We start from the raw sequence: 18260 nt of genomic DNA on the forward strand, positions 1-18260 counted from the left end.
TAATAGGTTATTATTATACCACAGTCATTTCTATAGTAATATCATACACAGAGACTTGTATGCTGGATGCCTCCTGATAACCAGATTAATAGATGTGTAGTTATTTAATAGGGACAATAGTGAATTATTTATAATGTGACGCTTTCTGGAAAAAGAGCATTTAACATTTTTGGTCTCAAGTGTCTTCTGTAACATGTGACAAGTTGTTTTTTTTATTATTATCATTTTCAAGGATGTTGAACAATATTAGATGTAACTATACATGCCTAAAAAGTCATTCATACTGTAAATACATAAGAATTTATAATCACTGGCAAATTGCTGTCTTACAGTATTAGAGAATAAAACACTTGTTGTAGGAAAGCAATCCGATTTGGGTTGGAAACTGAGATTCAACTGGATTGTTACATTTTTTTATTTTTGGTCTGAAAATAGCACAACCTGACGTGTTTGTCCTCACTTATATTACTCTTTATTACTCTTTGAGCTGTACACATGTCATGATTTGACACACACTCATTGCTGATCCACACAGGATGTAAGCATCCATCTCTAGAAGTGACAGTGACACTACACGGTAGTTAATGTTCACTCTGCCCCTTGAGAGCTTCATCAGAAACAGAGACCTCCTCCTTCTCCTCTGTGACTGTGTGGCAGAGAGAGAGAGAGAAAGAGAGAGAGAGAGGTGAGAAAGGTTATAGAGGTATGTCCAGCTGGAGGCGGACAATATGGAATTTGAAATATTAGCTGCGGCTGTGATTGAACATGGCTCCCTTATCACTAGGTTGCCAGGTCGGAGCACCATAACGATGACTTATCACAGTGGTGAGTAGCAGCGAGTATATAACAAGATTCTCCTACGTGACAAACACCACCCGCAGGACACACAGTCTCCGACCTCTCGCTGGAGGGGCTGCAAATGTGCCCCTATGCCCTTCACACACACACACATCAAGATTAATATGACCCAGGTTTAGGTCTTGGTTAGAAGACAGTCACCATTCTTCTGCTTGCTCTTCATGTTTTATTATGATATGAAAATTTTTCACTTTCTTGAAGTCTAAAAGTGCACTGAAGATCCATATTTCAGTTTTCCTGTACAGTATAAGGATTCATTCACAGTGACTAATTCTGTTTCTGACTAGCTGTCCTATTTGTAAGCATCATTTATAACATGGCTCACACAATGAACTGTAAAACTAAAAAAAAAAAAACTATTCTTCATCAGCTTTCCCTGATCACTGCTACAGCATTCCTCATTTCACTGCATGAATCTCAACATAATCAATTAGTTTACTTTCGCCAAAATATTTAGCATATTTGTCTTAATTTAAAAAGAAATAATAATAATAATAATAATAATAATAATAATAATAATAATAATAATAATAATAATATGGAACCCAAAACTTGCCAGACAAAAATGATTACACATATTAAACATCATACAGAACACTACATATTTTCAACTCAATCATTATCACTATTAGAGAAATGACTAACCTTTCCATCTAATCCAAATCATTTTCTAATTATATTAATCAAAATGATTAGCAATTCCTACATTGTTATTTAAAGCATTTTTTTCCTATCTAAAGAATATAAATAAATTATTATTAATACAATACAATGAATTACACTTGAGTCTCTCTCAGTACATATTCCATAAATATTTGCAGTTCTATAATTTGCAATCTATAAATCTTTTCTGCTGTCTTTATATTTATTGTATCATATACATTTTGCATTATTTGTACAGCAAGATAATACAGCAATCTTGATACAGTGTTGTTTGTGTCTGTAGTGCTACTGTTTTATTATCATATTATTTACACTGGTTCAATTGGTTGTAGTTGCACTGTGCTATTGTATTATTTGAAAAATAAAATGATGGAATTTGTATATTTTGTCTCTTATTTTATACCAATGCCTCCATGACAAAATTCAGAGTGATGAATTGTTTCAAGCGCTATTTCTTGTGCTGAAATGCTACTTCTTATTAGTATTATACAATGATAATAATATGATAATAATGATAATAATAATGATAAGAAGAAGAAGAAGAGGAAGAAGAAGAAGAATGCAAATTCAGAATAGTTCATTACCAAATATAATTAGCAATCAGTACAATCAAGGCTGTAATAAAGAAGTTTCAAAAGCTGCAGCACATGAGCATACCTGTACATGATCCCTAACACAGAGGAAGGACTGAGGAATTCCCCTCAAGATAATGTAGCAACATCCATCCATACACAGGGTCTCAGGAAACATGTAGTCTATCCCAAGGATTTGGGGCACAAGGTGGGGGTGACCTAGACATGATGCCAGTCCATCACAGGTCCCAACTGTACAGACACACACTCACACACCTATTCACACACTCCAGACAGTTTAAAGATGCCAATCAGCCCACAACACAAGTCTTTCGACTGGGCAGGAAACCCCGGAAGCATGCAAACATACAAAGGAATGGTGATGTCTTACGCAATTAAAAGTACCAAGCTTACATGTCAACGTTGCATGTTTAAAAAATACTCTTAGAAAGAGCTAATGCCATCTTAATGCCATCTTAATGTGAACATATCAAGGGTTTTCATGGGAAAATTAACTATAATTGTATTCAAAGCTATTTAAAACTACAACGATTTACCTAAAAATATACATCAATCCTGGTTATGTTTGTAATATTTACTTCAGCTAGAATTTCTCTTGCTTCCAGGCCAATTCTACAGCATGACTAGTATCAGTGCTAACATAGCATTAGCAAAGGAAACTGGCTAACTTTGTTAAATATAGCCAGTTAATGTGACCAAAATAGCAAAAATTACCTCAATAATTACCTCAAAATTGCTTTCCAAATTCTAAGCAGATAAAGAAGAAGATGAAATATTTCTTCTGAGGTAGAGGTAGAGACGCTCATGCTCCACACTGCAGTCTATATTCAGATACAGACAGAAAGCTAGAGCAATAACTACTGTACATTGTGTAGCATGTGAAGGTCACAGCTTCTACACTGATACATAGAGTTTTTTCTGCATTGACGGACCTGATTAAATGTGTTACACAGAAATGACTGGATGCCAAACTGAGCTCATTTGATTGGCGTAAAGTCATCAACTGGATGAGAAAAAAAGAGACCTCTGAGATTTGCAGTGAGGACCTTGAAGGTCTAAATAAAAATGTAAGCAGTCAAAAGTATTTTTTTCCCCCTTGGAAATGTAATTAAGTAAAAGTACAAGAAGTCAATTTCCATAATACACAATTAAAGTATAAATATGGCAAAATAATACTTAGGCATAGTAACACAAGTTTTATCTGGCCCTGGTGATGGAAGCAGAAGTGTGTGTGTGTGTGTGTCTTAGTAACAAAGTTGTATAGTTTTTATGCAACATTTACCAGAGAACCAGTGACCCTTGACCCTGCAGTCAGTGAAAAGAGACCATGACAAAGCCAGCACTGACCAGATTGAATCATTAGGCAGTGATTTTTTTTTAATCTACTAATGCTTTCAAATGATGGATGCTGTAAAGATGTTGAATAATTGTGCCACTCTCAGATGGACTACTCGCTGCATCCGTACATACTCTTCTGTACCAAATACACTCCTCCTGTACACAGCTATTAATGGCTCAGGTATCCTTTTTCACACCAAAATGTTGTGGTACTAACCCTTGGATCCAATAACAGGCAGGGTCAGAGGAGAAGTCACAGGTCTCTGGACTTGCTAGTCACCATTCCCATAGGGTGTGTGTGTGTGTGTGTGTGTTCACAAGGGAGTCGCTCTGAGCTATTTGCAGTCTTATCATGTTGTGTGTCTAAAGAGCTGACCAACCTCACTCCAAGCCAAGGACTGCTAACCTCTGACCCCCGTGTTAAACCAAAAACAGATGCCTTTAAACTTACTCATTTCCGGCCCTTAAATAAACTGGTGAGGAATTTTTCACCCCTCTATTCTCCCCACCCATTTTCATCATCTCATTGGCCATTTTTTTTCAACTTGGACTGGTTTTTGAAGGGCTAAAACACAGTCGATTGTTTTTGTTGAGGAGGTTCATTAATTACACTGACTCTACACAACTGAGTTGCAGTTTTCGGGGTGGAAAAGAAATTTTGGTTCTAATGTGACCCTTGCTAAGCAGTCTGAAAACAGCACAGCTTGTCAGCAGTAGTGTTCACTTGGCAAGGTCAGTGTGACTCTGTTTACTTTTGAAAAGAGTATTTATCCTCAGGGCTTTTTGAAAGCATCCTGCTAAACTTCATTCAAGAGAAGAAAACACACACACCAACACACACACACACATACAGATGCATACACTCATGCAGGAGAAAAAGAAGCATTAGGAAAGAACAACTCCTAGAACGCTTGAATTTATAATGAGGAAAAGATGAATCTGGGAGGAAGCCTGTTTTTATTTTACTTTTATATTTAATTTAATTTAATTTAATTTAATTTATTTATTTATTTATTTATTTATTTATTTATTTATTTATTTATTTATTTATTTATTTATTTATTTATTTATTTATGTTTTTAAATTATTATTTGTTATTTAAACCATTTGTATTTTCATGGTTTAGGATTCAGATAAATTGACATTGTTTAATTAATTTAATTTAATTTAATTTAATTTAATTTAACTTAATTTAATTTAATTTAATTTAATTTAATTTAATTTAATTTAATTTAATTTAATTCCATGATATGTTTTCTGATTTTTATTTGTTTGTTTGTTTGTTTGTTTGTTTGTTTGTTTATCAATCATGCTAAATAACTTGACAAACTGATAATAAACCTAAAATAATGTGACATAAACTGCATTATATTTTGCAGTTATTATATAACACTTCATGAAAATAGTTGTTTTAATGATATTATGAGATAGATAGAAGACAATAATAAAAAAAAAAGCGTTCGAGACGCTTTCCCAGAATTCAAACATACATGAGTTGGATTAAACCATCAATAATCACTATCTGCACCACAGCGCTCCAGCCCTCGCCAGACTAATGATTTATACAGCCTTATATGGGACTGATTCCTATCAGATTGATGAATGCACCAACCAATCATGTTCCCACAAACCCACAGCATGTACATACACCAATAAGTGATGATGAACGGTCCGCGTCCAGGTTATTTATGCGTCTACGGGGGCCAGCATGGGCCTGAGCTTAGGGCCGAGGTTTTCTTCAGTTGTTCCCTGATAGCTGGTAGGTGGTCTTTTCCTTCTTGGATTCGGCTGCTCTCATCCTCCCCTTTGGTCAGGAGGTTCTGCTTAACCTCTCACACACGTCTGCTAGCTGCAGGACGGCTGTAGAGAGGCCTCTGGTGCCCGGATCCAGCCCACATAGCACTGCTTCACACTCCTCCACATGCGTTTTACATTCTTTATGCCTCATTTGGTGGACGTGACTTTCACAACATGGGAGTTGGTCATAAGTGGGTATGATTTCTGTTTGGTTTGTCTGTGTTTCTGTTTCTGTTTTTAATATTGTATGTGGATACTTAGTATATTCCGCCATTTTTACTCTCTATTGGAATTCTTGGGCTGTACTCTCCACATTGCTGTTAGTTGTGATGGTATTGGTATTTAATTTTTTTTTTTTTTACAATACACACTCACCAGACACTTTATTAGAAACATCTGGACACCTGCACATTCATAGAATTATCCAACCAGCCAATCATGTGGCAACATCACATACATCAAATACAGTCATGTGGATTATATATCACATACAGCAAATACAATCATGTGGATTATACAACATCACATACAGCAAATGCAATCTTGTGGATTATACATCACATATAGAAAATACAGTCATGTGGATTATACAACATCACATACAGCAAATACAATCATGTGGATTATACATCACATAGAAAATACAGTCATGTGGATTATACAACATCACATACAGCAAATACAGTACTTCAGTTACAAGAGTCAAGTCAAGGCAAGTGAAACTATATTTACAGAGCATGTAACACAACAAAGTGCTTAAAATACGAAATGTAGTATCTAAATACAACTGTAAACAAAAATTGCAACAGTATATAGGTAAACAAAATGAATCTAAAGCTAAAGAATAAAAATATAAGTCTTAAGACTAGCTTTAAAAGCACAGGAGAGGCCCTAATTTTAAAAAGTAGCTTAGGGGGAGCTACAGAAAAAGCATGAGCTCCTTCAGAGTTACAAAGTGAACAAGGAATGGATAAAAAACAGTTGACTATGTGATCTTAGGTGGCCTAGGGCCTATATACAGATGAAGGAGATCACAAACATAGCCATGAGTCATTTTGTGTCTTATACACAAACAGAAGAATCTTAAAATCAACACTAAAATTTAATGTGGAGCCAAAGCAATTGGGGAAGAAACTGAGAAATATGATGTCATTTCTTTGCTCCCGCTAAGAGTATCCGTTAATGTTCGCAACAAATATCAGAGAACTGGATGGTTTGTTGCCAGAACTGCTGGTTTGAATATTTCAGAAAGTGCTGATTTCTTGAGATTTTGATGAGTTTTTTCAGAATGGTGCAAAAAAAAAAACATCTAGTGAGCAGCACTGATCTCATCAACAAGGAGCTTCAGTGATTTGAAGCACCTTGTTGATGAGAAAGCTCATCATGACCAGACTGGTTGGAGCTGACTAGAAAGCTATGGTCAAATAACTCAAATAATAACTCTTTACAAGTATGCTGAGCAGAAAAGCATCTCAGTGCAGTATGTAAAATATATCAAATCTTGTTGTGCTACAACAGCAAAAGACCATATCGGCTTCCTTTCCTGTCAATTAAAAGAAAAGCTTAGAAAAGTTGTTGCAGATTTCATTTTCTAGTGTATTTTTAGATTGTCAGTTGCTTTTAATGTTGAGTTGAAAAACACAGTGAGATTGTGTGTGCTAAGGGAAGCTGCTGTTACCTCTGCTCTTACCTATTCAATCATCCAGCGTATCCCATCCAGAACATTTTGTAGCTTAGCGCTCTGAGGTTTATTGGACTGGACTAACGAGCGACGCCTTCTCTTGAACGTTTTTATGACTCGTCTTAGTGCTGTGGAATGGAGAGCACTGACCCCAGAGCCGCAGGTTTATGAGCTTCCTGTGGGCTTTTGAGCTTCACTTCCTTTGCCCTTCTTCCTCCTGATCTTCTCATCTCTGCATGTTTAAGCAGACTGAGGCAGAGTTTTATAGATGAGCTGATGAGGTAAAGGAGAGGATAACAGTGAAGGACACTGGATTCCTTCTTCTTATGGTGCGTTTAAAAGTATCTGCACACACTGTATCCAGCTGAGGATGAACCAGCACACTCATAAATGTCAGGTGTTTTCTAAAAGAGAAAGAAACGGGGTGAGTTGGAAGCCACACACATACAACAGGTGTTTGTGTCTCATCACAGCAGCCAAAACAGGAAACTGAACACACTGACTTTTTAATTTCTATGCTCCATCTCAAACGATCGAGTAGACACTGGGCTCTTGTGCTCCAGCCTTTCTAAACAAACGTGACAGTTATTGGTCCCTTTCACCCAGAATAAAAACATGAAGCTATTTCCTGTTGTGTCTTGTTTCACAGTAGGAGTGTATTCCCATGCATTTGATATGGCCATATTAACCGTGCACTCTTGAGCTCAGTACATAATTCATCCTGAGGTTGAAATTTACAGCTCTCCACTACATTATAAGATGCTCTATATGTGCACACCATTTAATACCTCCTCCTTTACTCCCATGATGCCATTCTTCATAAAGCGCACCACATGTCTGCTTTATGTTTGCTTAGGTCTATCAAGCGTTTCGGCAGAAATGGGCCTTCCCATAACAATAATGGTGGAGGAGTTTAAAAAGCGTTGCCATATGTGGTCATGGGGCTTGAGTTACTGGTTTTTGCTTTGCACATGCAATTCACAGAAATAAAATATGTAAAGGTGAGTTTAACAGGGAATTAATTACAGTTTTCACGTGCCACTTTGACAGCAGGGAGTTCTCCACCTTCCAGCTTTTTGAAGCAATTAAATTCTGACATCTCATTCAAAACCATCAGTGTTTTGCAGAAGCTGACAAAGGGCTGGTTTTGTTGCTCTGCTTGATGAGCCAAGGAAGGGGAAAAAAACTCGGTTGACCTCTGACTTTTTAGACCATGTGTGCTTGTGTTCTCACGTATGTTTGCAAGCACATGCGTGCAACTGAGTACAAGGCAGCTCATTTCAACCATTCTAGACTAAGCTCTGCTCCCCTGGCTGAGTCACATACACTCACACCGGGTGTGCTGGAGTGTGACTCCATGATTAGGGTGAGGGTACATCAGCCATGCATGGTCAGGTCTCTCAGACTCTCCTGAATGAGAGCAGGTCGGGACAGTTAAGGCTTTTCTGACATGCCACTGAGATGATATGTCTATGATTAAAATGACATGTACTCCTGGGTCAAGTTTTTTAAGTTATTTTAAAGCAGGACATTGAATTACAGCCATCCAGAAGTATTGGTACCCATCAGGAGAATGGGTGATGTTTTTTTATCATGTTTAATTAATACAAACAAATGAGTCAAATGTTCCTCTAAAATCAACTAATGCAGTGAGGAGAATGGTAAAGAAGGTTTGATTTATTTGGGGGGTTCTCACTGTCATGACACTTTCACTGTGGTTTAACCACAAAATTTACATTTACATTTCTGGCATTTGGCAGATGCTCTGATCCAGCGTGACGTACAGAAGTGCTTTGAAGTCTCTATCAATGTATATATTAACACTGGTTCAATAGGTCATAGACTTAGGATACCATCAGCCTAAAAACTGAGTTGTTGGTTGTACATACAACATACAGCAATACATAAAACAAACAGATAATAAGAGGTAGCTTCAGAAGTGCTTCAGAAAGAGGTAGGTCTTCAGCCGTCGTTTGAAGACAGTCAGTGATTCAGCTGTACGGACATCTAGGGGAAGTTCATTCCACCACCTCGGTGCCCGAACAGAGAAGAGTCTAGATGTGTACCTACCTCTTACCCTGAGAGATGGTGGGACCAGTCGAGTAGTGCTAGTGAATAGGAGGGAGTGAGGTGCAGTGCAAGAAGTAATAAGAGCTTCGAGGTAAGATGGTGCTGGTCCATTTTTTGGCTTTGTAGGCAAGCATCAGTGTTTTAAAACTAATGCGTGCAAAATGCAATGTGAGATTTGTGATCACTTTGAAACCAGTGCTCTAGAAAGCATGCAAATGATAAAAATACATTGTGATTAACTGCATAATAATACCAATAACTACTCATTACTACAGAATGTTTATATTATAACTCACACATTTCCATTATAACACTTCAGACTAAAGAGGGAGCAATTACTACTGCACACTGGACTGAAAAGAAAACTATACAGCATTTCTTCCTCTTTATGCTTCTAACCTTACTCACTGTATGTGTGTCCATGCGAGTGTGAGCTTGTTGCATTTGTGTGCATCGTATCAAACCATTCACAGTTGTAGGAACACCCGAGCCTCTCAAAAATACTGTATTTTTCCTGGCAAAATATTTATTTCTTGTCACTGAGATTAAAACTGGAGTTAGTTTAGGTTTAATTGGAAACAATAAATCATTACTACAATAAAAAGCACTTCAGAAAGATGAAAAATAAAACATTTGTGAGCGTGTGTGAGGACGATGTATGTGTTAATCAATTATTAATTTCATATATTCCCTTTTTTTCATTTTCATAAAGGGTGCCAATGATACTGGAACTGACTGTATATAAAGCTCTAGCTGGCAGAGAGGTAATATATCCTGCTGTTATAATGAGCTCTGGCATAAAAGACGACAAGTTTTAACACTCGGTTCAGCTTTTGTTTTTACTAATTCCTGCTATTCATCAATCTAAGCTATGTTTATCCTCTACTGGCCATCAGCTGAAATTAATTAGCTGGCATCAGTGTGGGAGTGATGGGGGAACAGCGGTGTGAATGTGGACTTCAGAAATGCTGATTCTGATGTCTGCTAGTTCTCACAGTGTTCAAGGGGATGTGAAAGCATCTCTCCCTACCAGCAGTCATTACTCAGAGCTGCTGTCAGCATTCATCCTGACACACTGGAGGAACGTCTGCCTGAGTCAGAATAATGTGGACTTAAGCCTGACTAATGCAAACTATTTATTCATCACAGTTGATGAAGTACAGGGGGGAAAAAATGATGCAGTGTGTTGTTGTAAGAAAATAATCAAAAATCAGGTTGTGTGATCATCTGAAAGTTTTATTTTCCAATTACAGTATTTGTTTAATTTCTCTTATACCACAGTAATTTGCTAATGTTGTTTGTTACTTAAAATTGGTATGTTGTACTTTTTAATCATACTTCATTTATTTTCAATTACGTTAATTAGAATATAATTATTATATTTCATGTTATTAAACATCTGTAAAATGCTGCATAATGCAAGCTGGTCATCATGAGTCATCATATGCATTATTACAGCTATAAATAGTCTTGCCATCACCAGCTTATCTTCCCTTTCTCTCTCTCTCTCTCTCTCTCTCTCTCTCTCTCTATCAACTAATAAGGCAAAAAATTCAGCTGGTCATTGTATCAAAAAGCCACTAAAGTCCTCTATAGTGAAGACAATATCATGTGGGATAAAACTCTCTGAGACAATATGAGGAAGAAAAAGGATAGTGTGATTAGAAATCTTTTCTGACTTTTATCTTTTATGACTGTACACTGTATGGTCAGAAAAGTACAGTTTTATAACCAGGACATTCATTCTAGTTTTAACATGAAGTCTATTTTGTTGATCAACTGATAACTGATGGAGACTACAGATCTGTTCATGGCAATTGCAAAACCTATTAAAACAAAACTGTTTGTATCAATTTCAGCCTTCATGGTTTCTAAGTGAAACAATTGACAGTAATCAAATGTATCTATAGCCAATTAATAAAAGCCTTGAATCTGGCACAATTGTTAGGGCTGTTGTAATTAATCAAAATTTGCTGACCATTCAGAATCATACCTCAGAAACAACCTGTATATACACACACAAACACACACACACACAAACACACAGAGGCAGTGGCAGCAAGTGTTAGTGTAGTTGCCCACATGGTGGAGGTCATACTTTGTCATCACATCTCCAGCTTGCTGTGATTTACTCCACCTTGGTCGTGTCTGTTTTTATTGGGCTGAGATCACTGGGAATCTGGACAGTTTCAGTGTGCAGAACGCTGTTAAACAGTCAGCAGGCTGACCTCCTCAACCCTAGGACTTCTGCTGAAGGTCTGTGTGTGTGTGTGAGTGTGTGTGTGTGTGTGTGTGTGTGTGAGTATGCACTAGTCAGTATCAGTGCATGTGTAAAAATCATTTATCTGACTGACATCATGGAGACAGAGATGTGAGCGGTGTAAACAGATAATGATGATGAAATTTATCACCACTTTTACATTTGACAAGGCGACAAAAACAGGCTGAGACCTGAATGAGACGTGAAAATGTCACTTTCCTTCTCTCCGCCTCTATATTCTTGACTCAGTGACTTGTGATATATTGTGTTTGCTCCTGAACTGTTTTATTTTAATTCCCTTCATCATCACTGGGCCCCACTACATGTAAACTGGAGTCTTGTATTACTTTGGACTTGTTGAGTAGATCACTAATAGTGTTTAGTTTCATTTGGCCTTTTGTATAATTACAGCTGTGGTCATAAATGTTTAGCCAGTGAGTTAACAATATGCTCTTGGGGGAAACTCATACTTATGGGATCGAAGCTCCAGGTCACTGAATGTTTCTCTCCATCCTCTTTACTCCATGGGAATATTATTGTAGCGTCTACCCGACATGAATGTTTTATTTTCCTTTACACTTTGCACATTAGCTCTTTTTATTGAGGATGGTTTCGCATTAACCTTTGCTGAAGGATCCCCCTTTACTGAAATCCCTATGCCACATCTGATATACATGAAGCAGCCTGGGAAAACCCATCACATGTCACACGACGAGGGGGGTAGTTCTCTGCCAGTAATACACTTTGACATCTCTGCTCTAAGAAAACATAAATATATTTATCAAATGTGGAAATGTTTTATTCAGACTATACTTTCTAACTTTGCCTTACAAAAAGCAGTGGTAAATGCAATCATTCAGACTAAAAATTCTTGATGGCCAAGTGTGCTTCTATAGCACAACTGATATAATTGTAACATGTGGAAGTGGAAGACAGGATGCAAGAATATGTTTTATTATGGACAACCCATCATTTTTCACTGCACATAACATCAAAAAAAAAAAAAAACCTTCACTGAAGTGAATACCCATGATTGAACCACGATCGTGAACCTGAGCTGAAAATTGAACTCACGACACTTTTTCAACACACTACGTTATTCTACCATGCATGGACTAATTGCTGAAATTTAATCCCTAACTTACAGATCTCATCAGTGTCACCATCCTTGTGAGATTTTATAAAGTAATTGATTTACGTTAATACTGCATGATCACACTCACTATACGTCATTCATCATTAGAAACTTGTTTAAGTGAAGTTTAATACAAGCAATGGCATCATATAATAATTTATTTGAAATTACTTTTCTTAAATCCGACTGATCACATATTCCTTTTTTAATCCATAATCAACACACATAAACAGGCAAGGGTCAGAACCATAAAACATGGAACTCAAACAGAAAGCACAATAACACTTCACAGTAATGGACGGAAGCAGCAGGGGGTTAAATAGACAAACCATTTAAGGGCTATCAGCAAACAGGTGAACACAGTTGGGTACCAGACCAATGACAGGATAGAGGCGGAGACAGGACCAAAACCAAAACAATGGCACGTGTCAAAACAAACAAAAACACGTGGAGAATGAATGAGACTCACAAGCAGCGCTCACTGTGCTCGGCTCAGAGGGGAATTCAAGACGGTCTTGATTTGATCAAGTAATCACACAGCTACGTGCCACGGTGAAATTTAGTTTGTAATGAGAAGATTCGTAAATTATTAGCAATGTTACTGCAGCGTCATAGAGTCAAAACAGAGAACAGCGCTTACACACTCTTCACAGATCTCAGCGGAGTGAAGGCTTGTGTTTGTAGGATAACCAAGAGACTTTTACCTCAGGCACAGATTGATGGGAATGATGCTGATCATTGAAGTGACTCATTTCCCAGTGTAAACGTCTTCAAAATGTCTTAGTGTTGTATTTCTATTAGTAGATTAGATTATAAATGTAGAGGTAAGCTGGGCCTCTGTCAGTGGAATTAAAATCTTTAAACAAAATGTTTTTAGCCCTTGTGTGTGAGATATATTGGATATTAAAATCTGTAGATAGTCCAGTTTAACTGAACTGGGGTGCAGGTAGAGATGGACTTGGATTTAACTGTACTTTAAACACAATTATTTTTTAATAGTGTTTGTTATGACTTCATCTTCAGTTCAGCTGCATCTCTCTCTCTCTCTCTCTCTCTCTCTGCCTCTCTCTCTCTGTCTCTCTCTCTCTCTCTTCTTTATTTTCCTTCTTATCTTTTAGAAAAGAGCAAAGCATGATCTTAGCCCCAGTTTGATCCCTGTGCTCTGAGTAGATAGTTTAGCCCTGAATAAATATTCCCTGTCACTTTGATGTCAGAAGCATGTATTGCAAAAAAAAACAACAGCAAAAAAAAAACGGATGATGGGGACATGTAAGCTGAAAGAAAGAAAGACAGTAGGGAATGAAAAGAGAGGGTGAAAAAGCAGGATAGAAAAGGGATAGAAAAGGTGGCAGAAATGTGATGGATTCCCTCTTGGCAAGCGGAGGCCAGATGTATAATCTGGCATGTGAGCCAGCGCCCTCTCTCTACTTCCCCCCGTTGGCAAGACATGTGACGCACCAAACGGCTGGCCGTGTTTGCACAAGCATGTCACCGTGGCTACCACAGAAGGGGGGTAGGGGGATGCTGGGGGGGTCAAAACAGTCTTCACTTTATTGGCCCCTTTGATGGAGTTGCTGGCCCCGAACATTAGAACAATCACTCAAACACAGCTGACCCTCTTTCAGCCAATCGATTGGCTGCATGGTGGAAAGGGGAGGGGGGGAGCGAGAGAGAAAACAAATGGGGCACGTTATTGCTGGCAGAGTGCAGCTTAGGCGGGATCCAGAGGAAGGTGCCAAAGGTGAGAGACGTCTTGTGGGCGAGAGAGCGCCCTTAATCTGTTCCAGACGAGGCCACGGAGAGCTCTTCCCCCTTCTGCAATAATGACATTAGAGTAAAATGGATCCCACATATCTGACAGCAACACATTTTTGCCCTGAAGGAGAATCCCAGGCTAATTGTAATGTGCCAGAAGACGAGAGGAGGAGCAGACATGTGAAGAGCCTACCTACAGTATGAAGAGCTGCTTTATGGGGGAATGTGGAAGAGAGCTGTTTTGGGGGGTTTTTTCCTCATCAGTGAGAGCAGGGGCTAAAAGAAGGACTGTGCCAGCCTGTTTGTGTATGTGTGTGAACGATTGTGTGTATTCTCCAAAAGATATGCAGGGGTTTCTAGGTCTATGCAAAGGCTTCTTTGTACCTAAAAATATTGACCTATATGGAAATAATATGGGTCACAATTTCCAGGGGTTGTGTATGTGTCAACTCTGCATGTTTACTCACTTTGCATACGCCCTTAATTTCCGAAACCAGTGCTAAATAAGGCTTGTTAACATACCACTACTCCAATATTCTCTAGGCTTACTCCCTCAGGATGCAAAATAAACTGGCTGAAACGATTAGGCACAGTCACTGCTGACTTCTTAGTGACCACTAAAAAGTACATCATCACCAGGATGAGCAGGGGACACCACCAGTCTGCTTTTTTTTCCCCCTCCTTATCTGTCTGCTGAATACTTTGGTGCTGCCAATCCAGCTGATTTTAGCATCTCATTTACTCTTTAAATAATCTGCAGCCAGGTTGGCTGCTCTATAGTGATGAGAGAAACAGTAGAATATTAATACACACAAAGGCTGGGTCAGGAATCAAACGCATACAAAATATACAAAAAAAAAGAATTGAATGTGAGTCTTATTCTTCACTATGTGTGTGAGAGTCTGGGAAAAGCCATCCTGATATATATCTTGTTCTGGTAAACAGCCAAAATTAGTGACTTTTTTTTTAGCCTATAACCTAGATTTCTTTTTTGTGAGTTTAAGAAAAAGTTTTTCACAAATACCCATTTAGACGAGCTTTTATTTACCTTTTATATATATATATATATATATATATATATATATATATATATATATATATATATATATATATATATATAAACAACAGTAGTAGTCAACAACAGTAGTTGCTGTACCCCAGAGACAAGAAACAAAGAAAAGAAACAAACTACATGAGACATGAGGGAGTTACTGCTTGCTAGTGAGTGAAACAGTAGGAAAAAAATCAGGATGATTTCTTTATTTTTCTAATTTTTCTTTATGCTTTGATCAAGTTGCTGTGTATAGTTTGTAAAATTACCTGTGAAATTATCCATAATGTACACACACACACACACAAACCACACACAAACCACACACAAAATATATATATATATATATATATATATATATATATATATATATATATATATATATATATATATATATATATATATATATATATATATATATATATATATATATATATATATATATATATATATATATATATATATATATATATATATGTGAATGTTAGTTTAATAAATGGGAAATTTAACCAACTCATCTTAGCTAAATTTAATACTGACAAACAGTGTGCTGCAGTCTTTAATCAGAATTGGATAGAATTTTTATTATAAATCTTCTTTTCACTTTTGAAAACAGATTTTAAAACCACTATACTTTTTTCCTGACTGGAATATGTGCAAAAAAGTAACATATTTCACTTCGGGGAAAATCTGTACACCATGTACTAGAAAATGGCATAAAAAGTTTCCACACCTCACTGTAATGACTGTAAGTGTAAGAGCTTCATGGAACATGCTGTAATTAAGTGTGTACTATTTTCTGAATTCCTTTTACAAAGATTACAAACTGAAATCGCACGCTTTTGCCCATACCATTTTGCCTACAGAAAAAAAAAAGAAAACAACTCCTGAATTTCCGTGCAATTCGTTTTGACCTCAATTTAATCTCAATGTCATTTTTCTATCATTTCTACATGACATATGTGTACAGAACTGTCGCTAGCAGGCGATGCTTGTCATCACTCAGCTGGCATTATGTTCACCTAAATAGGAGAAAAGAGCGGCATTTGCGTGTGTTAAAATAACGTGTCACCTCCGTGTTGTGCCAGATGTCTATCAGCGTTTAGGACCGATGTCAGTTTGGAAAAGCAAAACAAGCAACCCCTGTGCTGCCAAGTGCATGGCATCCATGTAAAACTCAGACACCCACTCATCGAACGCACCCTGCCTTCTCTGTCTCACACACATGTGCGCATGCATACACACACACACACACACACACACACACACACACACACATACACACACACACAGGCTCCTCTAACAGGAGTCACCTGTCAGCTTTATTTACATCGCCTGGCTTTGGCAGAAGAAGCGACAGAGTTAACACAGGTAAGAGAGGGTTTGGACTGGCAGGAATGGGCGAGGTGTCAGAATAACGAATAATTAATATGAATGATGGTGGAGAGTGTGTGTTTACCCAGTTCCTATATTTCAGCGTGACAGTTCAGGGTTCTCCTAAAAATTTGTGAGGAATATTTTACAGCTGTACAAGCCTGCATTAGCTTCTGTAATCCATGATGGATTTCACAGAGTAATATTAATGAAATGTAATTCTTTTCCTAGTGAGGAAAACACTTTATTGCGCAATTTCTTTCTATGCTAACAACATAAATCTTCATTTGAAATGTTTTATAACTTTTCTATTATTCTTTCTTTGCCCTGAAATTATTCCTATTGTTATACACTGTGACACGCAGCTGTGGGAGGGCTAAACATACACATTTAATCTTTTTTCCCTTTTTCTGGAGACTTCCCTGTGTGCTAGTGGTGCGAACGCGAGCGAGCTCTCCTCAGTAAGATGGAGTGCTGAGTGGGAGCAGTCCATTAGAGTGAGTAAGGGGAAGAAGCCCTGTGTTCATACTAGTATGTGGAAGTCTCATTCTGCCATACTGATAGTTCATCATTCCCCATAGCACTGTCCCAGGCTCGGCCTCGGGAACCGAGCTCTCTCGGTTTCTCTCTGTCTCTTTTGCTCTCTCTGGCTTGTTCTCGGTGATGATTATGGATCTCCCACATGGGGAAAGGCGCGTCTGGGCTGGAGCTGTCACCCAGGGCAAGCTTTGTCTCTTTAAAAATAGGCCGGGGGCCTGTCTCTCTCAGTAAAGGTCGGGAGCAGGTGGTGCGAACTCATTGTCAGCTCATCGTTCCTCACCGGAATGGAGCATGTTAGATGTGTGGATCTCCTGAGAAAAGGTAGGGGGGACCTTTTTCCCCCCTTCTATCCCTTCACAGTGTGAGAAAAAGGAAGGCTTAAAGCTTCTATCAAAAACGGCTGTACAGAGGGTATCAAATCATCTCTCTTCTTTTTTTACTTCTTCTTCTTTTTTTTTTACCTCTTTCTGTCCACTTATCTGCTCTTGCCCTCTAGTCCTGCACCTCCTGAGTGGTGACAGAGTGATGCTGACCCTGGATTGTAAACGTTTCACTTTTGCTGACTCCTGAACAAACCCCACCTTTAACAACATGTATATTATTTATAACCAATATTTGATCATCAGTTGATTCAATTATCATTGAATTGTGACTTCTTTTAGCCTGTTTTCATTTTGGCTAATAGTTTCTTATGTTACCTGTTAGAGCCTGCTGATAGTGGCAGCAGAGGAAATTCATCTTTACATAGAGTAATGCGACAGAGATTTAGCCGTTTAGTCTGTCCAGCTCTCTCACCTCCTCACCTGTATGCTCTGATCAAACATATCAGTGCTTCAAATTTCCAGTGCTTCCAGTGATAATCCCTCTGTCAATGTCAGTGTGCCTGTCATCTTGTAGATCGCTAGCCAAGCTGAGCCAAGTCTCTACTGTTAATCAGTTCAACTGTGCCGTATTGCTCCACTGCATTCTGAGTCCGATGTTTGCCGTCTCTACTACTTCAGCGCTACATTTCTCATTAACACAACACTGAAGATCACAGGAAAATGCTGAGCAAGAGAAGAAGCTCTTGTTCTTAGGAACTAACAGTGGAGCCTTACTGATACCCTTAATGTCTGAGATTTGAACCTTTCACATTTTAGCAAGCT

General features: G+C 38.0%; 1 long non-coding RNA gene across 1 annotated transcript in view; it reads left to right on the plus strand.

The window, feature by feature from the left end:
• The first annotated feature begins 4042 nt into the window (after positions 1-4042).
• LOC131343602 (uncharacterized) overlaps positions 4043-18260 on the plus strand; it is a 66180-nt gene continuing 51962 nt past the window's right edge. The window contains exon 1 of the long non-coding RNA XR_009203155.1: positions 4043-4184. This is a non-coding gene — a long non-coding RNA (uncharacterized LOC131343602). The remainder of the gene's footprint in view (positions 4185-18260) is intronic.

The sequence above is a fragment of the Hemibagrus wyckioides genome, linkage group LG22, assembly GCF_019097595.1.
Source record: "Hemibagrus wyckioides isolate EC202008001 linkage group LG22, SWU_Hwy_1.0, whole genome shotgun sequence".
Classification (NCBI taxonomy): domain Eukaryota; kingdom Metazoa; phylum Chordata; class Actinopteri; order Siluriformes; family Bagridae; genus Hemibagrus; species Hemibagrus wyckioides.